General features: G+C 44.8%; 1 protein-coding gene across 3 annotated transcripts in view; it reads left to right on the top strand.

The window, feature by feature from the left end:
• The window catches only part of LOC100862771 (ken and barbie protein), a 60,160-nt gene that overhangs the window by 10,544 nt on the left and 28,022 nt on the right, over positions 1-21,594 (top strand).

Raw genomic sequence — 21,594 nt, 5'->3', positions numbered from 1 at the left:
AAAGCTAGTCACATAATTATTATTAGCACGTCACGAGTTAAACAATAACAGACATTTTAAAGATTGATTTAATTGTGAATCTCCCACAACTCGTACGAAATTAGCCACAAATGCTCTTCTCAATTTTACTTTTTCGGTTAAAACACTGAATGAGTGTAATTATTATATTTTGTTCCGTCAAACAACACAGTTGAGACTTTGACCTCAAGTCTCAAAGTGGATGGATTCACGTAGTGAGGTCTGTCGGCCTAGATAACCAATAAACAGCGGGTAGATCAAATTCGTTCATTCAACTACGCAATAAAAATAAACAATACGTATTTCAGTTGTACTCGATTTTCGCAGTAAAATAAATAAATATGAATAGCTCTCATTTCTATGTCCTAAACTATATTAAAAATCTAATTAAATACTGCATGCGTGAAGACCAATATCATACCATATTGTGCCCTAACGTTGTGATGTCAATAGGTTATAGTTAGCACTTAACTTACCACCAGGTGACCGGTGAGCTCGCCCATAAATCTAGAGCAATAATAATATCAACATAATATTTTATTATTATTATTAATATTGTTGTATTGCCATCGGTCCTTCATACGCGTCCCAATTTTTCAGGTCAATCTTGATATCGCTGAAAATTGCATTAAAAGAGGTGCTTTTAGGTACCTCAAGCACCGATTACCCTCCTCGCCGAACCCGTCGCCTGCGACGAAGGGCTCGATGAGTAAATTAACCCATAGACATAGTCCACTGAGTTTCTTGCCGGATCTTCTCAGTGGGTCGCGTTTCCGATCCGGTGGTAAATTCTGCGAAGCACTGCTCTTGTTAGGGGCAGTGTTAGTAACACTCCGGTTTGAGCCCCGTGAGCTCACCTACACATCAAAGCGAAGCTGAAATAGCGTCTCAAGGCTATCAGAATATGTAGAAAAAAAAAGATTCCATTACATAGATAGTTTAACAGATATACAGAGACCGTGCTAATAAAAACGTATTAAAAAAAAGGTGGCGGAAATAAACTTATTTTTGAGAATAATAATTTACGTAGATACTGTTTCCGAGATCTTTAAAATATCAGAAAAACAAAAACAAAACGAAAGAAAAAACTTCAATTTTGATATTCACATAAAAACAGCTATCCTTGAGGAGGTTCGTTCTTGGCCATTATTCATGAAAGAACAATGAAATAGGTCGAATTGAGAAACTTATCGAAGGGAACAAAATAAAATGTGGGTCACTGATTTAAAATTTACTTCATTCGATAAATTATTTGAAAGCAAAACATTCAATGCATTAACATCACGGATGTCGATTATAAATATCATACTATCCCCTTGAACTTTTCTACTGCTAAGTCATTTTGAGATTCATTAAAAATTCATTATAATAACGACACGAACGACGAAACTGAAGGATTATTATTATTATTATTTTTAACCAATGAAATATTATGATAAATACCAAAAAGAAAACCTTGATTTTTAACTTGTGTTATGAAACATTACCGGTTCGTAACTAACAGCTTAACTTCACACGACATATTATAGCATATAAATGTATCGAATCGACCTTCAATATGGCGATTACCGACACCGTATTTTTAGAAGATAAGAAATAAGTTAACCGTTTGATAAGATTCTGATTTCTGTTACATTCATTCAGATAAGTTTTTTTTAAACACACAAAACTCTTCAATCCAACAGTACATACGAAGTTAAAGGGCGAAAGATTTATAGGTTTTATTTTTTATTGCTTAGATGTGTGGACGAGCTCACAGCCCACCTGTTGTTAAGTGGTTACTGGAGCCCATAGACATCTACAACGTAAATTCGCCACACACCTTGAGATATAGTTCTAAGGTCTCAGTATAGTCACAACGGCTGCCCCACCCTTCAAACCGAAACGCATTACTGCTTCACGGCAGAAATAGGCGGGGCGGTGGTAACTACCCGTGCGGACTCACAAGAGGTCCTACCACCAGTTACGAAGGGAAACCAGAGATAAACTGAGTTTCTCGCCGGATCTTCTCAGTGGGTCGCGTTTCCGACCTGGTGGTAGATTCTGCGAAGCATTGCTCTTGCTAGGGCCAGTGTTAGCACCTCTCCGGTTTGAGGCCCGTGAGGTAACCTACACGCAAGGGCGAAGCTATCAGCTTCTCAAGGCTATCAGCATAGGTAGGAGAAAAAAAACCGAAGTTAAATCTTATTGGATTGAAAATCTTATAAGCGGCTGTTATTATGAGAAAGCGCGGAGCTGATTTATGTAAATGTCAACGTTGTCAAACATCATATTCATTTATTTACGATAACAATTATATTATTCAAATCGAATATTATAACTAAACTTCCTGGCGGCGGTCGGTACGTGCGTTTATCGCGTACACGTGTCGTGAAACTAGATCTTTTTCCCAGTTTGCATAAACCAATTAACGACGTATCAAGGGACCTATATTTGCAGGAGTAATCTGTTTGTCACTTGTTTGTGTATTGTATTCGATCGTTCTAATTAGGTCGCTCCGTGCAATCGACTCCTATTACCAGGAAACAACGTTGAATTTTAATAATATCTACAATGAACTATTGTTGCACAATAAGAAGATTTTGTACGACACGCCCTCGCTTCGTTTAAGGAACATATAATTTTATTATTGACTAACTGACCCGGCAGACTTCGTAGTGCCTAAATCGATAAATAAAAGACCTAAACTTTTGTATAAAATAAACTTAAAACAAATAAAAGGAATCCGTCCGACGGGGGACACATCAACGGAAAAACAAAATTGTTTTCATCATTCAAATCGGTCCAGCCGTTCTCGAGTTTTAGCAAGACTAACGAACAGCAATTAATTTTCATAGATATAGATTATTATCATTATATTTTGGGTAATTTACAATATATATTTATAAATTATAGCCGATGTGTTAATCTGACGTAGGTATAAGCTATATTATTGTAAATTTTCATCAAAATCCATTCAGTAGTTTTTGCATGAAAGACTAACAAACATACATACATCTATACATTCTTACAAATTTTCGCATTAATATTAAGTAGTAGGATTATCGTTAGTAGCAATGCGATACTTTAGGAAGATAAAGAAACCTACTCACTGCATTACAACTTTAGCGATTAGACAAATGAAAATTCGAAAAACATGTTTTGGTCGCGTTCATAAACCTTTGTTAGACAGAGTTTAAGTGTTCGGTTAGTGTACAAACTAGGTTTACAGCTTCGGAACACAAACATTCGTAAAATCCTAACGCCCGAGCCGCGCCACTCAATTGCGCAATCGACATTTGCTCCTTGCAACGTCGACATATAAACATTTTCTCAGAAATACGTATTCGGCCGTCGGCGCACGATACGCCCATCCAACTAAAAATGTCTCAACTTTTTATCGCTCAATGAATTTCTTCATAGTTCTGCGTTCCATTTGACATTGAACTGAATTTTTAAAAACGTTATCAAAGGGCCCGATACATTTGTCAGCGGCCGCCGTTGTGCAACTGAAGTAACAGCGGAACAAAACTCTTAGAGCCCCACCGAATGTAGTTCCGCCTTGTCGTGGCGGTGGGGCTTAAGCGTGCGTCCCTAAAATCGCGTGCAGAGGAATCTGTGTGGGACGCCGCGACTAAGAGAACTGCGCCCAGCTCTCCTCGGCCGCCTTCGCATTCTGCGGGGGATGCCTTGAGAGGGAGCGAGGGACCTTCTCCCCACGCCCTTTGCACTGACAAAGAGTTCCATTCTGGGGATGAGGGGTTGGTTCTCGGGAGCCTGGTGAGCCAGCGGCACTTTGGTGTCTTCCGGCTGCGGGTTGCCATGTCCCCGGCTTCGGCTACAGGGGAAGGCCTTCCAGATATGGGAGGTACCGGTTCGCCGGCGTGGCTCCGCACCGCGTTGTGGGCGATGGACAGGCTTCGGCCACCGTCGGCCAAACCGTAAACCCCAGTCATGGGGAACGGGGGCTTCTGCCTTTACTGGTCGAAGCCGCGAGGATGCAAACCTCTTCAAAAATGCCCTAATCCCAAGCTCGACACCCGGCGATGGGATGTATGGCTGGAGGGTTTCCAGTCCCGAGGGTGTCATAGATCCCAGGGGACCAAACCCCTGGTTAATAAAAAGGCAATATATGATGGCACATTGTAAAAAGTTTGTACCCCAGGAGGGTACCGCCCGCGAGTCGGGCGGAGAATCCCTCCGTGCTTCCACCTCAGTGGAAGCACGCTGCCCCACGTACTCTGGGGGGGGCAACAATTGTCAGGATGAAGGGGGCTGTGCGACGGGCAGCGGAATTCCCGTCGAACCGAGGTGTTCCCCGATCGCCGGCTCGATGCGCTCTGCGCTCGCCAGCGACTCGGGTATAATCAGTCCCACCAAACCATCGGCGGGGAAAAAGAGGGGGAGAAGAAAGACGGCATTACCAATTTCCGATGACAGCTGCGCGTCATCCTCCGGCACTGAGGTGCCGGAAAAGACGATGGCCATCGAGGAGGTGACTCCGGTGGTTCCGGGGCCTGCTACGTCGGAAGACGCGATGCCCGCTCCCCAGTGGGTACCAGTGAGGAGGAGGGGCGCTGTGTCACCAGCGACGTCCGTGGAGTCGATGTCGACGTCGGCCGCGTCCCTGGCTAGCGGGGACGAGACGTTCCGGGACCTCGACCTTGCACTGGTCAATTTGGGCAAGCTGCTGTCGACTGTGGCTGCCAAGGGCGCCGAGCCAGGCAGCAGCTACCGGAAACGGCTCCGGGAGGCAGCCGCTATGGTGAGAACAAGGCTGATCCCCACCATGTCCAAGCTTTATGACTTGGTAGAGAGCCGAGAGGTGGAGAGCAAAGATCTTGTCGCTCATTGTGACTCCAGAGAGAGTCGCATCTCGGGAGATACCCCGGCCTTGCGGGGAGGGACTCCCCTGTTGCCGAGGCCGCCGCTGGCTCGCTCTGGCCCCCCCGCGGGGGCGATGGATATTGACGTGCACTTGCGGTCCGCTGTGAGTGTGACGGCGCAAATGCCAGAGCCCAATCCTGTGGCCCCTGTCCCGCTAGCGCATAGCCCCGCGCTCCCTCGCCCTCCACGTAGGGTCGAGTTAAGGCCTGCGCCGCCTCCGCGGATATCGGCCGCCCCTGCGTCTACACGGAGAGGAAGGCTAAGCCCTGCGCCAGCGCGGGCTGAAGACATCCGTTCGCCACTGGCGAGGATGGTGGATGAGTGGCCGGCGCTACCGCCGCCTCTTTCGCCCTCGCGTGCTGCGGGGTTGCAGGCTCGCGGGCCACACAACACGGCTGCTGGGATGGTAGAGGTGGACTCCCTCCCAAGCAGAGAGGAAATGGTGGCCTGTATCTCGCGGGCGGTGGCGGTTGAGGTCGGCAAGCACTTTGCCGGCCTCGAGGAGATGCTCCGTTCCTCGATTGGTTCCGGAGACTGCATCCCGGCGCCAACAGCTGCAGCCACCCCGCGGAGCCAGGCCGCCCGGCCGACCTCTATCCCCACTCCATCCGCGAGGTTGGCACGGCGTAGAGGCCGGGACCAAAACAACAAGGGTACGGGTGCCCAGAATCCTGCCCCAAAATCCCAACCCCGTCCCCTTCCTGCTCCCCCGTCAAGCATGGACGAGGGCTGGACGGAAGTGGTGAAGCGGGGCAAGAAAGCAAGGCAGCAGACAGCGGCTCTGGCAGCTCCCAGAGGGGGTCGAGCGCCGACCGCTGCAGCACGAAGCACAGAGCTGGCGGCCGTAGCTGCTCCTCGTGAGAATCGAGCACTGGCAGCCAGGAAGAAGAATGGTAAAAAGAAGAGGCCGCGCGCAGCGCGGTCGGCTGCCGTCGTAGTGACGTTGCTGCCGGCCGCTGCCGAAAAGGGCCTCACCTATAATGAGGTGATGGCCCGGGCGCGCGCGGCCGTAAGTTTGGATGAAATCGGGGCAGAGGAGGGCCTCCGCTTCCGGCACACAGCCAATGGAGCGAAGCTGCTGGAGTGTCCCGGTGCCGATAGTTCTGGCATCGCGGACAAACTAGTGGCGACGCTCCGCGTGGCACTGCCGGAGGATGAGGTGCGCGTGCACAGGCCGGTGAGGATGGCCGAGATTAGAATCACCGGCCTGGACGACTGTGCTACCAAGGAGGAGGTGGCAGCCGCGATAGCCGCCCAAGGTGGATGTGCCCTGGAGAGCGTGACCGTGGGCGAACTTCGCTCAGGGTACTCTGGAGCCAGGTCGGTGTGGGCGCGCTGCCCTGTGGAGGCAGCCACTTCCTTGGCCACTCCTCCGCCGGGAAGATCGACGGGGGACCCGGGGAGACTGCGCGTGGGCTGGATAGCGGCCCACGTGCGTCTCCAAGAACCACGTGCCTGGCGATGTCTCCGATGTTTTAGCACCGGGCACGGCCTCGCTAGGTGCACTAGCTCGGTTGACCGCAGCGGTCTGTGTTTCCGCTGCGGCCAGCCGGGCCATAAAGCGGCGTCCTGCACAGCCGCCCCGCACTGCGCTCTGTGCGCTGCGGCCGGGCGCAGGGCAAACCACCGGGCGGGAGGCAAGGCGTGCTTCCCGTCCGGTGATAATACCGAACGCAACCGGCGCCGAAAATCAAAGCGCCGACAAAAGAGAAGGTTGGCCAGAGGAGCACTGGCCAACGCTGTAATCCCCGATGCGGCGCCGGTGCCGGAGGGCGGGGGCAGCGGTGAAGGGGAGGGGGCGATGGATGTGGTCCAACAGTAATGGACCGCACCTATCGCTTCCTCCAAGGAAATCTAAACCACTCCGCCAGAGCTCAGGACATGCTGTCTCAGAGCATGGCGGAGTGGTCCATAGATATGGCTGTGGTCGCTGAGCCGTACTTCGTTCCCCCAGCAAATGATTGCTGGTTTGGGGACGACGGCGGCCTGGCGGCCATAGTCATAAGAAGAGACGCGGCGATCCCCCCCCTGGCGATGGTGACCAGGGGTCAAGGGTTCGTCGCGGTGCAGCTGGAAGGGACCGTCGTGATCGGGGCGTACTTCTCTCCGAATAGGCCTACCGTCGAGTTCGGGCATTTCCTGGGCGGGATCGGGGCGATTGCTCGCCGCCTCGCTCCTCGTCCAGTGATTCTCGCGGGGGACCTCAATGCGAAGTCTGTCGCATGGGGCTCCCCCCGCTCGGACGCTCGTGGTAGGCTACTGGAGAGGTGGGCGCACGCGGCCGGCCTCTGTTTGTTGAATAGAGGTTCGGTTGCGACGTGCGTGCGGTGGCAGGGCGAGTCTATTGTGGACGTTACGTTGGCAAGCCCGGCCATCGCACGCCGTATCCGCGACTGGAGAGTTTTGGAGGGGGCGGAGACGCTGTCAGATCACCGATATATTCGGTTTGATCTCTCCGCCCGCTCCGCACGGGGACCACCCCCGTGGTGCATCCCGGTCATTCCCCAAGTGGGCACTGAAGCGCCTGAATAAGGCGCTCCTGATGGAAGCCTCTACGGTGGCGGCGTGGGCGCCCATGCGTCCACACCCAGTCGAGGTTGAGGGAGAGGCGGGGTGGTTCCGGGACACGATGCGTCGCATCTGTGATGCGTCGATGCCCCGGATCGGCCCTAGACTCCCTAATCGCCAGGCGTACTGGTGGTCGCCCGAAATTGCGCAACTCCGCGTGGAGTGCGTTCGGGCGAGGCGCGAGTGCGCCAGGCATCGCCGCCGCCGCCTGCCGCGGCGCAACGATCCGGTTGCGTTCGCGGCGGCAGAGGCCCGGCTGCACGGCGCATTTCGCGTCGCGCAGAGGGCATTGCAGCTGGCCATCAGAAGAGCCAAGAACCAACACATGGAGGGTCTCTTGGAGACGCTGGATGAGGATCCGTGGGGGCGGCCCTATCATATGGTGCGCAATAAAATGCGCCCATGGGCCCCCCCGATCACGGAGCGTCTCCAGCCTCAGCAGCTGCGGGACATCGTCTCGGCGCTGTTCCCGCAGGAGCGGGAGGGATTTTCCGCTCCCGCTATGGACGCGCCGCCGGAATACGACGGCGAAGTCCCTGCTGAGGTGCCCCGCATAACGGGGGCGGAGCTCCGTGTGGCCGTGCGCAAAATGTGCGCGAAAGACACTGCACCCGGCCCGGACGGCGTGCATGGCCGGGTTTGGGCCTTGGCTCTTGGTGCCCTAGGGGACCGACTCTTGAGGCTTTACAACTCCTGCCTCGAGTCGGGACGGTTTCCTTCATCGTGGAGGACGGGCAGACTCGTGCTGTTGAGAAAGGAGGGGCGCCCGGCGGATACTGCCGCCGGGTACCGTCCCATCGTGTTGCTGGATGAGGTGGGCAAGCTGCTGGAACGCATTCTGGCAGCCCGCATCATCCAGCATCTGGTCAGGGTGGGACCCGATCTGTCGGCGGAGCAGTATGGCTTCCGAGAGGGCCGCTCAACGGTAGACGCGATCCTTCGCGTGCGGGCCCTCTCGGAGGAGGCCGTCTCCAGGGGTGGGGTGGCTTTGGCGGTGTCTCTCGACATCGCCAATGCGTTTAACACCCTGCCCTGGTCCGTGATAGGGGGGGCGCTGGAACGGCACGGAGTGCCCCCCTACCTTCGCCGGCTGGTGGGTTCCTACTTGGAGGACAGATCGGTCACGTGTACCGGACACGGTGGGATCGTGCACCGGTTCCCGGTCGTGCGCGGTGTTCCACAGGGGTCGGTGCTCGGCCCCCTTTTGTGGAATATCGGGTATGACTGGGTACTGAGGGGTGCCCTCCTCCCGGGCCTAAGCGTAATCTGTTACGCAGACGACACGTTGGTCGTGGCCCGGGGGGGGAGTTTTGCTGAGTCTGCCCGTCTTGCTACCGCTGGGGTGGCGCATGTCGTCGGCAAAATCAGGAGATTGGGCCTCGACGTGGCACTCAGTAAATCCGAGGCCATGTGGTTCCACAGGCCCCGGAGAGTGCCACCTGTCGATGCCCATATCGTGGTTGGAGGCGTCCGGATTGGGGTCGGGGTGCAGTTGAAGTACCTCGGCCTCATTCTGGACAGTCGTTGGACCTTCCGTGCTCATTTTCAGCACCTGGTCCCTCGTTTGTTGGGGGTGGCCGGCGCGTTAAGCCGGCTTCTGCCCAACGTCGGGGGGCCTGACCAGGTGACGCGCCGTCTCTATACGGGGGTGGTGCGATCAATGGCCCTATACGGGGCGCCTGTGTGGGGCCAGTCCCTGGCCGCGGGGGTGGCGAAGCTGCTGCAACGGCCGCAACGCACCATCGCGGTCAGGGTCATCCGTGGTTATCGCACCATCTCCTTTGAGGCGGCGTGTGTACTGGCTGGGACGCCGCCTTGGGCTCTGGAAGCGGAGGCGCTCGCCGCTGACTATCAGTGGCGGGCTGACCTTCGCGCCCGGGGCGTGGCGCGTCCCAGCCACAGTGTGGTCAGAGCGCGGAGGGCCCAATCTCGGCGGTCCGTGCTGGAGTCATGGTCCAGGCGGCTGGCTGATCCTTCGGCCGGTCGTAGGACCGTCGAGGCGATTCGCCCGGTCCTTGTGGATTGGGTGAATCGTGACAGAGGACGCCTCACTTTCCGGCTCACGCAGGTGCTCACTGGGCATGGTTGCTTCGGTGAGTTCCTGCACCGGATCAGAGCCGAGCCGACGGCAGAGTGCCACCATTGTGATTGCGACTTGGACACGGCAGAGCATACGCTCGTCGCCTGCCCCGCATGGGAGGGGTGGCGCCGTGTCCTCGTCGCAAAAGTAGGAAACGACTTGTCGTTGCCGAGTGTTGTGGCATCGATGCTCGGCGACGACGAGTCGTGGAAGGCGATGCTCGACTTCTGCGAGTGCACCATCTCGCAGAAGGAGGCGGCGGGGCGCGTGAGAGACGCACAATCCCGCCGCCGTCGAGCGGGGGCCAGGGAGGCGGATCTCGCCCAAGCCCTGGCCCTCTAAGTGTTTCGGGTCCCCCCTCACATGTCGGTCTGGGGACCGGCGAGGGGGGCCTAAGAAGACGACGTGCAAGCTGCTCTGCACGCGTTTTACGCAAGAGCATCCGGGGGATGGAAGGCCGGCTATCCTCGACCCACGCTGGTTCTGGTCCAGCGGGGTATTCCGTAGGATAGCTCACTCTAACCGGCGCCATCTAGGCGGGCTTCGGATAGCCTGCCGACCGAGAGGGCTGGTGGTCGTGGCGCCGACGACCGCCAGTTCGGCGTCCCGAGGGGGAGGGTGATGGGAGAGATGTGCTCCGCACTAAACGCTTCACTTTCCCCCCTTTGCCTCTTCATGACTTCTGTCTCATGCGAGGTTTGGACGTTGGTTGTTGAGCGACAGGAGGTTTTAGTCAGTTCGACTCTGACATGCTCCGCCCTCTATCCCCAGTGGAGGGCGGAAGTCCGGCGATTTCCTCCTGACAAAAAAAAAAAAAAAAAAAAAAAAAAAAAAAAAAAAAAAAAAAAAAAAAAAAAAAAAAAAAAAAAAAAAAAAAAAAAAAAAAGAGAGGGCCATTAGCTTCTTTTTGTTTTTCGTTTTAATCGTTATTTAATAGCGTTTTAATGTTTTTTAACCTCGGTCGTTTTCCTTCTTCTATTAGCACAGTTAACAAGCTCCAATTTGGTCGAACATTCGGCGAGAAATACCATCTCATCGTTGACATTTAAATGTTTGTGTTATTAAAATCGAACCGAATGCGTTATTTCGAAAGTAACAGCGAATAATAAAACAAACTTCAAGGTTTTTTTTTTTTTTTAATGAACATTACCTAATAATAAGAGCGGCGTAACTACAAAGCAAAGGCAGGAATTTATTGTTCGGATACCATAAAAATGTTATGGTTATTGTCAAATTGCTCTGAGCCCTTTCTTGTTCCCGTTCACAGTACAAATTACCGAAGGACGTCCGAACTGGGTCACTTCGGAAATACTTTATTGTTATCGGCTAGTCTGCGCACACGCAACGCTCACACGCGCCGCGTTCGATTTCAAACACGCACACAAACAAACCCCACCTCAATTAGGGTTCATCCTTTATTCCTCTCGGAAGTCCTTCACCGGTTCACCTTCGATCATCTCCTCGCGCCGATATAATACGTAAAGCTTCCGCTTTCATACAAACCCAACTTTCATAAGGTCGACGAGTCAATAAATTTGAAAAGGAATAGAATTTTAAATGTTATTAATATAAAATGTCATTACGATCATCAAAGGCCAGAATGTTTCGATCTATTAGTTTATTGAGCGGTTACCCTTGCGTTGGACATATACAATTTATAGGCAAAGGCTATACGAAATGTAGCCCTTCTCAGTTCAATTTGCCGCCAACGCTAGTCAAGGTTGCTACTGGATTTAATTCAGTTACATCACTGTACACTCGTGTTAACATCACATAACCATCATCGTGCACCACGACCTTGATCACGTCGATAAATTAATTACGATCAGTCTCACAGAGCGAGCAGTAAAAATTCTCATCTATACATAAAATCTGATTGCACGTAATTGCGTACAGTCGACTCGATAAGTGGCTAGCTGGTTGTAAAATAATTTAAAGGCCCCTGGTTCCGTAAAACAATAACGCACACTGGTACACGGTCATGCATTGAATAGTGACAGATAACGTTCGGCTATCAGTTCGAGCAGTACATTCACGGCACAAATCTGCGTTAGCATCCGGAGTAGGGCGGGTTTTAGAGTGTGGGACACGCACACTGCGATTTCCCCGACGCCCCCACTCTGGGCGTGAGCGTACCGCACGTGGTTCGAGAATAGGCGCAACCCTAGTGCGAACCGATCAACGCTCACTAAAACAAAAAGATCGCGAACGAAAACGTACGTAATTGTATGAGATGTATTTTTAGCGAACACCGTACGGTACGGGTAGGTCAGTAATATTATGACTGAATTTTTTTGATAAGAGCCATCGACTCCGCCGTAATGAAAGTTGCATAATCACTTTCATTGTAACATTTCCTTATCGCTACTACATATTTTCATTCATAACTTTTTCACGTTACGATAGTAAATTAATAAAAAAAAAAACATTAATTTTCTATCGACCAATGAGTTTTTCAAACTAAAGCTGCTACAATAGCCACAATGGCTATAATATATGAAGAGGCACTTTCAATATTCGTGAATAAAGAAATCTCAATTATGTTGTAATATAAATATAATACTTGGGTATAAATAACGTGTTTTTTTTTTTTGGAAAAGCGGGACATCCACAGATATATAATAAAAAAGTAATTAGTGTCTTACAAGTATTTTATTATAGAAGATAGAATAACACAATTAATCAAAGCACAAAATAGTTACTAGACATGACTTACTAAGCCCCAGTAATGGTTTGATTTTAAGTCTTGTTTTTGTATCTGTCGGCTGAACAAATTTGTTTCAAAATATCGAGTCTTGTTTTTAGATACGCGTGGAACTCAGTGGGTACATGATTTATTTATATTTAATTTATTTAAATAAATTTATCGTTTGGTCCGTTTGCAAAAGCGAAACTTTGTCGGCTTAGCTGGGAACAGCGGGACCGAATTCCCGAAAGCGGGACTGTCCCGCCCAAATCGGGTCGTATGGTCACGTTAGGCATATAGTAATGTACTATATACCTAACGTGACCATACGGTATATCGAGAATTTAAATATGTGACTACTTTACAGTCTTGTTGAGGAAATTAAACCAATTAAAACAATCGAGTAATACTTATACAAAAGACGCACAGATTTCCTTAGTGACGTAGAAAGTCGATCACAATGAGGCATTCGTTCGGACTGAGTCACTGCGGCTTGACTTGTCGAAGAATGATTCAAGAGGCCCCTTTTCGGTGAAAGACTAATAAAATTAAAACAATATATGTACTTATTTTATTTTAAATGTTCGATAGACATAAAAGTTATAGCTAGGAATTTCTTTAGTAAATCGTTTGACACACACACACAATAATAAATAACTCTAACAAGTGGCTATATTAAAAAAAAATGGAATGCTAAAAACAAGGCAAATAATACTATCGTCAGCGAAACGTTCTATTTTACAAGCCATACCCGCGGTTTCGCTTGTGTCAAATGATTATTTTTTAAATTATGAAATAAGTGTCATTTTTCTGCGATCGGACAAAATATTAGTTCTCCGCAAAAGATGTTGATCTGCTATTCCGATAAGACGATGAATCAGTGTAAGACAAACCCAACATCACGCTTCCGTACACAATCTCTTTCGCGAAAAGGTACTGTACAAATAATTCTGCCACATAAACTGAATGACATTCTGCCACATTTACTGGTGGTAGGACCTCTTGTAGGTACCACCGCCCTGCCTGTTTCTGCCGTGAAGCAGTAATGCGTTTCGGTTTGAAGGGTGGTGTAGCCGTTGTAACTATACTTGAGACCTTAGAACTTATATCTCAACGTGGGTGGCGAATTTACGTTGTAGATGTCTATGGGCTCTAGTAACCGCTAAACACCAGGTGGGCTGAGAGCTCATCCACCCATCTAAGCCATAAAAAATAAAAAATAAATAAAAATGGCTCGCACAGGTAGCGTTGATGCGCGTGCACGCATTCCCTCATCAAATTTACTAGTGATAAGACATCATTGCCTAATCATCCAATCGTTTGCCAATCAAATAATTAATAATCAAATAACCGTTACTATATATATACAAATTCATGAGAAAAACGAAACAGAAATTGCCTCATCGTCAAATTTAGCAAATGCGCAATTTGTTAAATCGCATTTTTAAATACAAACTGAATCGTATTGTTTTTGATCTCGATAGAACGTCACTAAAAGGAAAATGTTTAATAAATTCTTTATGTACATACTCGTATATCAACGAATAATATTGTCATTTAGATTTTATTTAATATATCGAAATCAATTGTTTTTTTTTTTGCTTAGTTAGGTGGCCGAGCTCTGGTTTCTGGAGCCCATAGACATCTACAACGTAAATGCGCCACCCAACTTGAGATATAAGTTCTTAGGTCTCAATATAGTTACAACGGCTACCCCACCCTTTAAACCGAAACGCACTACTGCTTCATCGCAGAAATAGGCGGGGTGGTGGTACCTACGCGTGCGGACTCATAAGAGGTCCTACCACCAGTGATAGGTATTGAAATCTTCATTACGGTGATGCTTCATAAAACGTTCTGGCTGTAGATTTCTACTTCATGTCTCAAGATGCGGCTTACACCATGGCATTTGCTATGTCTAAGAGCTCTGGTAACCACCTAACACTAAGTGGACCACCGCTCGCCCATCCAGTGTAACAAAAACAACCTTATTTTAATGTGAATCCCATAAAAAAACGAACAATAATTATACAAGTAAAGAGGTCAATTAATAATAGTCGACAGGGTTATTTTATGCAAATAGATAAAGCATCTATCTGTTTCCTCTTTGTGAATCAAATACGTTATTGTTCTTAACTTTATTTACTGACATTATTCATAAACATTGCACACATCTAATACATATCTATTTTTCCGAGCTATGCTATGTGTCAATAATGTATTATACGTAGGTAAATGTAAACATTTATGGAAGAAAAATACATTTTAATGCCTCTTTAATAACTCAAGTATAATTAGATAATGCCGACCTCTTTGTTATAAACCCCTTTGTTTGTTAGATAAAAAGGAAACGAGAAAAAGAATACTTCCATCTTTTTGATTATATTCTAATTAAGCCAAAATTTCTTTCTCGTATCGGGCTTAGAACTTTTTCATTTATCTATTCTAAATTCACGGTACTACTTGAAAAAAAAATATGAAAATATAATGCTGTTAGTTGACATCACATAACTTGAGAGAGGATTGGGTTGATTGCAGTTTTTGTATTTAAGCGTTCGTAATAGGGAAAGAAAATTTGGAAAATCCTGAAATTAGAAAACGATAGAGAGAGAGAGAGAGAGATAGAGAGAGAGAGAGAGAATACACTTTATTGCACACCAAAACACAATTTACATTCAAAAAACAATCAAAAAAAGCAGAGACATTAATACAATATTATAGACATAATTATTTGATATATTTTGGTCAGGTATCTAAAATACATCTAAAAAATCAATTGATAAATGTATCCGAGCAGTATACCATATAAACAACGATGTTTATATGGTATAAGATTCACCGATTGTCTTACGTGGTACGCATATGTATAAATCGTGATATAATTCTAACACAGTGACAAACGCTATCGAAGCCAGAGTATATGACAGCTGACGAGCGCGACACGCTGATAACTCCGAAATTGGGACACAGAGCGGAGATTGCATTATGATCTCATGACCCTTCTGTATTTTACGCAAGTTTTAATTTAGAAAGTTTGATAAAGTATCGAAAAAATGAGCGGCGCGACGTAACCCAAATTTCGGCCACACAAAAAGATTGTTTGAAAGTTTTTTAAATAAAATAACGAATTAACTACATATTTTTTCTAATTTATTTTTATAGCTTAGATGGGTGGACGAGCTCACAGCCCACCTTGTGTTAAGTGGTTACTGGAACCCATAGACATCCACAACGTAAATGCGCCACCCACCTTGAGATATAAGTTCTAAGGTCTCAACGGCACTTATTAGCACAGTAGACACATTAGCTGAAAGATTACTGTCGGTGTATGAAACGATTGTGGTTAAAGTCTGAGATGCATTTGTTTTCTAATTACATCGTGCGAATCAACAATAAACTACAAATATTAGGAAATTAGGGACAAGGGATATAAAGAAATTGCAAGAAATAATGCAAATTGGTAAAATTACCGCAGCAAATTTAAATAATGATTATTTCACCCTTCACACTAAAACGCTTCTATCTGTCTTGACTTCCGGTACAGTTAGGATTGTTGAATCAACCCGTGTGGTCTCGCGACTTGCTTTTGCAGAAATTCCGTGACTAAAAATATCAAAAACAGCTATGGAATTAATTATATTTATGCTTTCTACTACACTGATCATTTAATTTATCAGTATTATACAACGCATATTATTTACGTATCGATTTGTATAAATTTTGCAAATGAAGTGAAGCTCGTTTGAATTAAGTAGAATGTAAACAAAGATAAAACATTAAGTATTAGTTTCTTTTTAAAGTTTATTATCGATGTGATGACGTTCGAAATTATTTTTAAATGAAAAAATCTACTCGTATAATATCTGAATTTATCTTATACGATCTTTTAAGATACTATTTATCGTTGTGTTAATTTCAATCGACTCAATACTAATGTTTAATAAGTGACAGTATATTTCTCTGTCTGAACATTTTCAAACTGTCTGTTGATATAAAATATATAGCTTTTGCCCGCGACTTCGTCCGCGTGGAATAGTTACTTTGGCATAACGCTAAATTTTACCCGCGACTTCATTTACGTAGAAAGTGAAAATATTTTTGATAATAGAATGCTAAGAAGCTATTTAAGGAACCAACATCACGCTTTTTAACCGACTTTAAAAGAAGAAGTTATCAATTCGGAAAAAACCCCGAATTTGAAACATTATTAGTGCTCCGCTTGTATTGGTCTTAGCGTGATTTTATATAGCTTATAGCCATCCTCAATACATAGGCTATTTAACATTGAAAGAATTTTTCAAATCGGACCAGTAGTTCCTGAGATTAGCGCGTTCAACCAAACAAACAAACAAACTGTTCAGCTTTATAATATTAGTATAGATATTACTAAAGTAAACTGAACTAAAGTGTTGAAACTATAAACAAAAAATTGCACTTTTTGCCTAGTATGTTCACAATTTTCAAACAACCCATGATCTTACAAGCATCATTTTGAATTCGAGCTAATTATCGGTTAGTCCTATGATGACGTCACTGTTCAATAAACAGAATGCGGTTGTGACATTATTAAAATGCAATTTTGTATCTTTTCTTGACTCGCGTATTAATACGTCACACGTAAGTCAAAAAAGAAAGAATGCATTTAGCAGTATTTTACTTAAAGATTGTATTATTAAAATTAAACTTTAATATCAGTATTAGACAGAGTGCGATGAAGTGAAAATTATGTGTCACTCCACTTTCCCCCATCCCTTCGCTGACACTACCTATCGCGGGAAAAAGAAACAGTTTGTACTCATACATAGGTATTTCATGGTCCCCTCGTGGTCTATCCTCGAAATACCAGCTTTTCCCATTTGAATTCATACCAAGACGAATTCGAGTCAATGATCTCACAGAATCGTTCAGGAAATAATGGAGATAAAACGTAAATTTTCCTCCTATCTTCTTGACAGTCTAGAATGCATCAATTTATTTCGAATGACTGCAACTATGTCACACAGTTGCATGCTAAATAGTTTAAAAATATACATAATAAAAATTCACATTCTCTAGCAAAAAGAAAGAGAATCACTAACGACACACAAATCACGTAACTTAACACATATTTTAAGTTCACTTCCTAACTGCATTCATAAATTATCATAAGAACATTATCTTATAAATGAATAGTGAATTGATAACTTCCTACATTTGAAGTAGGTGAAATATAAAAGTAAACTGAATTTTCTCGGAAGTCTTGCTAACATACTCGTTGAGAAAAATATCAGGTAGGTACTGTCCAAATTTTAAATGACACATAATGTAAGCTGTGATTCATACGAATATCACCGGGATTCCGACTTGTTTATCAAACTTCGACTCTGTTTACTAGAAATTATAAGAATGCATCTAAACAATATGATATTTGATAAGGAAGTGGTAATATTTAAAAAACGCATGACTGCGGTAAAAATAGTGTTTATGACATAACGTATTTATTTGCTCAAGTGTTAAGCTATATTTTGTGTTTGTATGAAAAAAAGACATTTTAGACCAGAACCTTAATTTCCGCCAGTGTTTTAGAAATTTTAAAACAAAATTTAATACAAATAAGTTGTAGTATTTCATGGACACACACATTAATCTTATTTCTAAACACCAAACATAATTTCACTTTGTTTCTAAGTCTTATATTTTGAGAAAATTAAGTTCATGTTTGAGAAATTTACTTTTCGATGAATGAAGACAAAAAAACGTAATTCGAATTTAGAATGTGTGTGTTGAATTCTACTAATCAAATTTCGTATTTACGTTATCTACCAAATTTCAAATCTTATTTACCCTTAACTATGTCTATTATTTTACTTACTGATTATTATATTATATAAACTACTAACTATCATATTAATATGTATACTCACTGCTTATTGATATGGTATATGCTAGCACTGTAGTATAAGTTGCCATAAAATGGAGCGTTCGCTATCTAATGAGTGAGACTCGGTTCGACAGGTATCTGAGAACAATTAGATATTTTTATGCGATCAGAAATGCAAACGACAATCCACTTTAACCAGTTTCTGAACCAACACAACGTGGATTTATTTATTCGGAAAATAATGCAAAAAATAATGTGGATCATAAATATTAGGCCGATTTAAGCTTAAACGCGGAAAAAATGGGCACACAATTTTGACTTGTGTTACGATTTAACGTCATACAGTAAAAAATAAACTCTATTGTTGATTGCACACTGCATGTTTTTGATAGCAGTACAAATTTTACGTTACCAAACAGCGTTCATAAAGGCGAACTTTACTCTTCGCTTCTCTTCCAGTAATGCACAAAGAAAACCGCACTGACACGAGAGCGCGGGAAAATGTACAAAAGTAGAGTATTCATAAAATACGAAGCTCCAACCTCACGTCTCACGTTATGAGGTCTATTGGTTCAGGTAACAACAAAAAAACATAATTATCATTAAGGTGCTTACTCCGATGATCGATTAGTTATCCAACGCTAAAATTTAACTCGAACAGAGATGTCTCAATCCAAAATTACTCCGAAAATAATCACGTAACCGCGTTGGCTGTAAAAGTAAGGAAATCAAAACCCTGTTGTTGGCTACAAGTTACGTCGGCAACGTTATATAAAGCCTTTCGCATACTTTCTCTGTCAGCAAAATTTAGCGCTGCTTGTTATGCAACCACGTGAAATGGCAGTCAACTGCATTGAGACAAAGCTTAAGAGAGCCCCGCCGGCTAACGGTCGCGGTGAAAATTGTGGTTCACGTTAGGCTCGTCCCGTTTAGTCATTTCGGCTTCAAACTGACGATCAGTCTTATATGGAAGCGAGCGGTTAGACGAAATAAGAAATATTCAGCTTTTACGAGGAACCCATTTTCGTTGGTTTATCGGGGTTACGTTGTTGCGAAATGTTATGAAGTTTTAACTTTTTTTAAAACGCATTACATAATGAGTCGGTCGTTTCTAAAAACTTTAGTTATAAGATGAACGTTGATAAAAACGAACTCGATTTGTTAATATATGAATTATTTTTATTGATATAGATTAATTACGTTGGTTCCTCATACATAACAACAATTATTTTTATGGACGGCTGTGTAAACATTAATTTATATGCAAAACAATCATTAACGACAATACTAACTTAGGCGCAGAACGAATTCTTCTCATAACTACAAATCAGATTGGAACCGGGAAGTTTACGTGATTATTCGTTTATTGTAACTTATGAACGTAAATACCACCACATTGACAATAATACAATTGCTTTTATGTTGTTGTGCCGATGCAAATTCGAGTTTTACCTAAGACACGAATGAAGTAACTTTCTAAAAACTGATCGAGTGACCTTGAAATAAAACGCTGTTACAAAACCGCGGGCCGTTCGCTGGCGCTACTTCTCCGCGCCCCTCCTCCACTCCCCTCCCCCGCGCCACGCACTCACACACTCACAGCGCAGAGCTGTGTGCGCGCCCACGCACACACGCACCTTACACACATAAACAAACGCCGACACGTGTCTCCCCAAACGCACACTACTGCTACTTAACAAGAAAAGTTACTAGGCGAAATCTAGACGAAACTTTTGAAAAAAATAATTACTTTAACATTAACTAGCCAGAAATGTGAAACGACGTCATTTATGATTAATTTCGTGACTCAAATGTTTAATTTGGCCAATATTACTAATGCTTTTCCACTGCGGCTTCACTGTAAACATTGTTAAAACGGTTCACGTACCTTTTAAACTTGTATACCTAATATGATGTGTCGAAAGGTACAAAAAAATATATTTTCATTCATATGTACCTACAATTTATTTACGCGTTTCGTCTACGCGCTAACAAAACGCGCCTTAAACATTCTGACGGTTTTGAAATCATCGCCTTCCAAATATAAGAAATCCTTGAAAACGGATGTGGGTCATGATCAGATCCGAATATGTGTCTCTCTGTGACTCTGGCTATTAGCATAGTTGTCGGAGGCGCGTCGATACGTTGCGCAATACTGTTGACTTTCATCCCGAAGGTCAAGTGCCATCCTATTTCAAAACGGACCTTGGTCATGTCTGGTTCACCTCGGATCGTTTGCTGAGAACAGTCGAGTAAACGGAAGAGATTGGCGCTAATAGATATTAATCAAACAATGAATACAAGCGCAGATTCTTGCTGCTGACTTTTAAAGATGACTGTCGGTGAAAAACAGCGCTGCGCCGATCACAGACAATGGGACGCAACTTATAACTATTAATTTACTAACAAACGACTTGTGTTTAGTTTTCAACACAGCGCCCACAATGTGAAGGTCAAATAATTTCGCGGCGTTCTCACGCCTGTATATGGACGATTTAATTCATCATAATTTTCTGTAATCACAATCAAGATATTCAAATAACTGCCGATAATCAAATCCGACCTTTTTTTAGACACGTTCTTTATAAGCAGTCACCGAACTGCTGCGGTGATGGCAAAATGTCATCACCGCGGCATTCACGAACTCGAATAGTATAGAATAGAATCAACTTTATTTTCTATAATTAGCGTTACAATTCAATAGCCTGTCAAGTTCAGGCGATGTTATTTACCTATATGTCTAAACTAAGATAAGATTTTAAGTAAAACTGCTCACGCATAAGCTACGTATTTTATTTACATCAGTCATAAGGATAGGGATACGAGGAGGGACCGTTTTGTTTCCGAAACTGTTGCGAAAATACACAAGCAAGCCCATGGAACCGCCGATAGTATCGATCGATGTAGAGAAGACAGCCGCGTCGGGTACAAGATCTTCAGCCCAAATCTTCAAAGCCTGCGATTGCAAAATCAAGTACCTAAACGGCTGACGTTAGCATTATCACTCTGTGTGTACATTAAAACTGTTTACAGTAACAGTTAACAAGTATCTGGCACAAGGGATCGATCGTCAATCAAACGCAAGGTGAGAGTGGAACTATTTTAGCATCATCGAAGGTAAAACTCATTCGCGCTTTCGGCCCAAGACTCTCTCGTACAAGGGTACGATGGCATTTATAAATAAATACATCAGAGAGTTGCCAACAACGGTAATATGATTAGTTGTCGTTCAGTCAAACGATAAAATTAATACAATTATACTTGAGACTATACTTGAGACCTTAGAACTTATATCTCAATGTGGGTGGCGCATTTACGTTGTAGATGTCTATGGGCTCCAGTAACCACATTACACAAGGTGGGCTGAGAGCTCGTCGAATAAAAAATTCTCATATTGAAAGCCCAAGACTGTGTGTGATGAATCTAATGAATCTTTGTCTGTCTAGCGAATGCTCGGCTTCGTAATAAATCAATCATTTTGTGTACCTGAACGACTGTAACATACTCTTTGTTATT

The sequence above is a fragment of the Bombyx mori genome, chromosome 5, assembly GCF_030269925.1.
Source record: "Bombyx mori chromosome 5, ASM3026992v2".
Taxonomy (NCBI): Eukaryota; Metazoa; Arthropoda; class Insecta; order Lepidoptera; family Bombycidae; genus Bombyx; species Bombyx mori.
The sequence above is the reverse complement of the archived record's forward strand: the minus strand, read 5'-3'. Positions and strand labels throughout refer to the sequence as shown.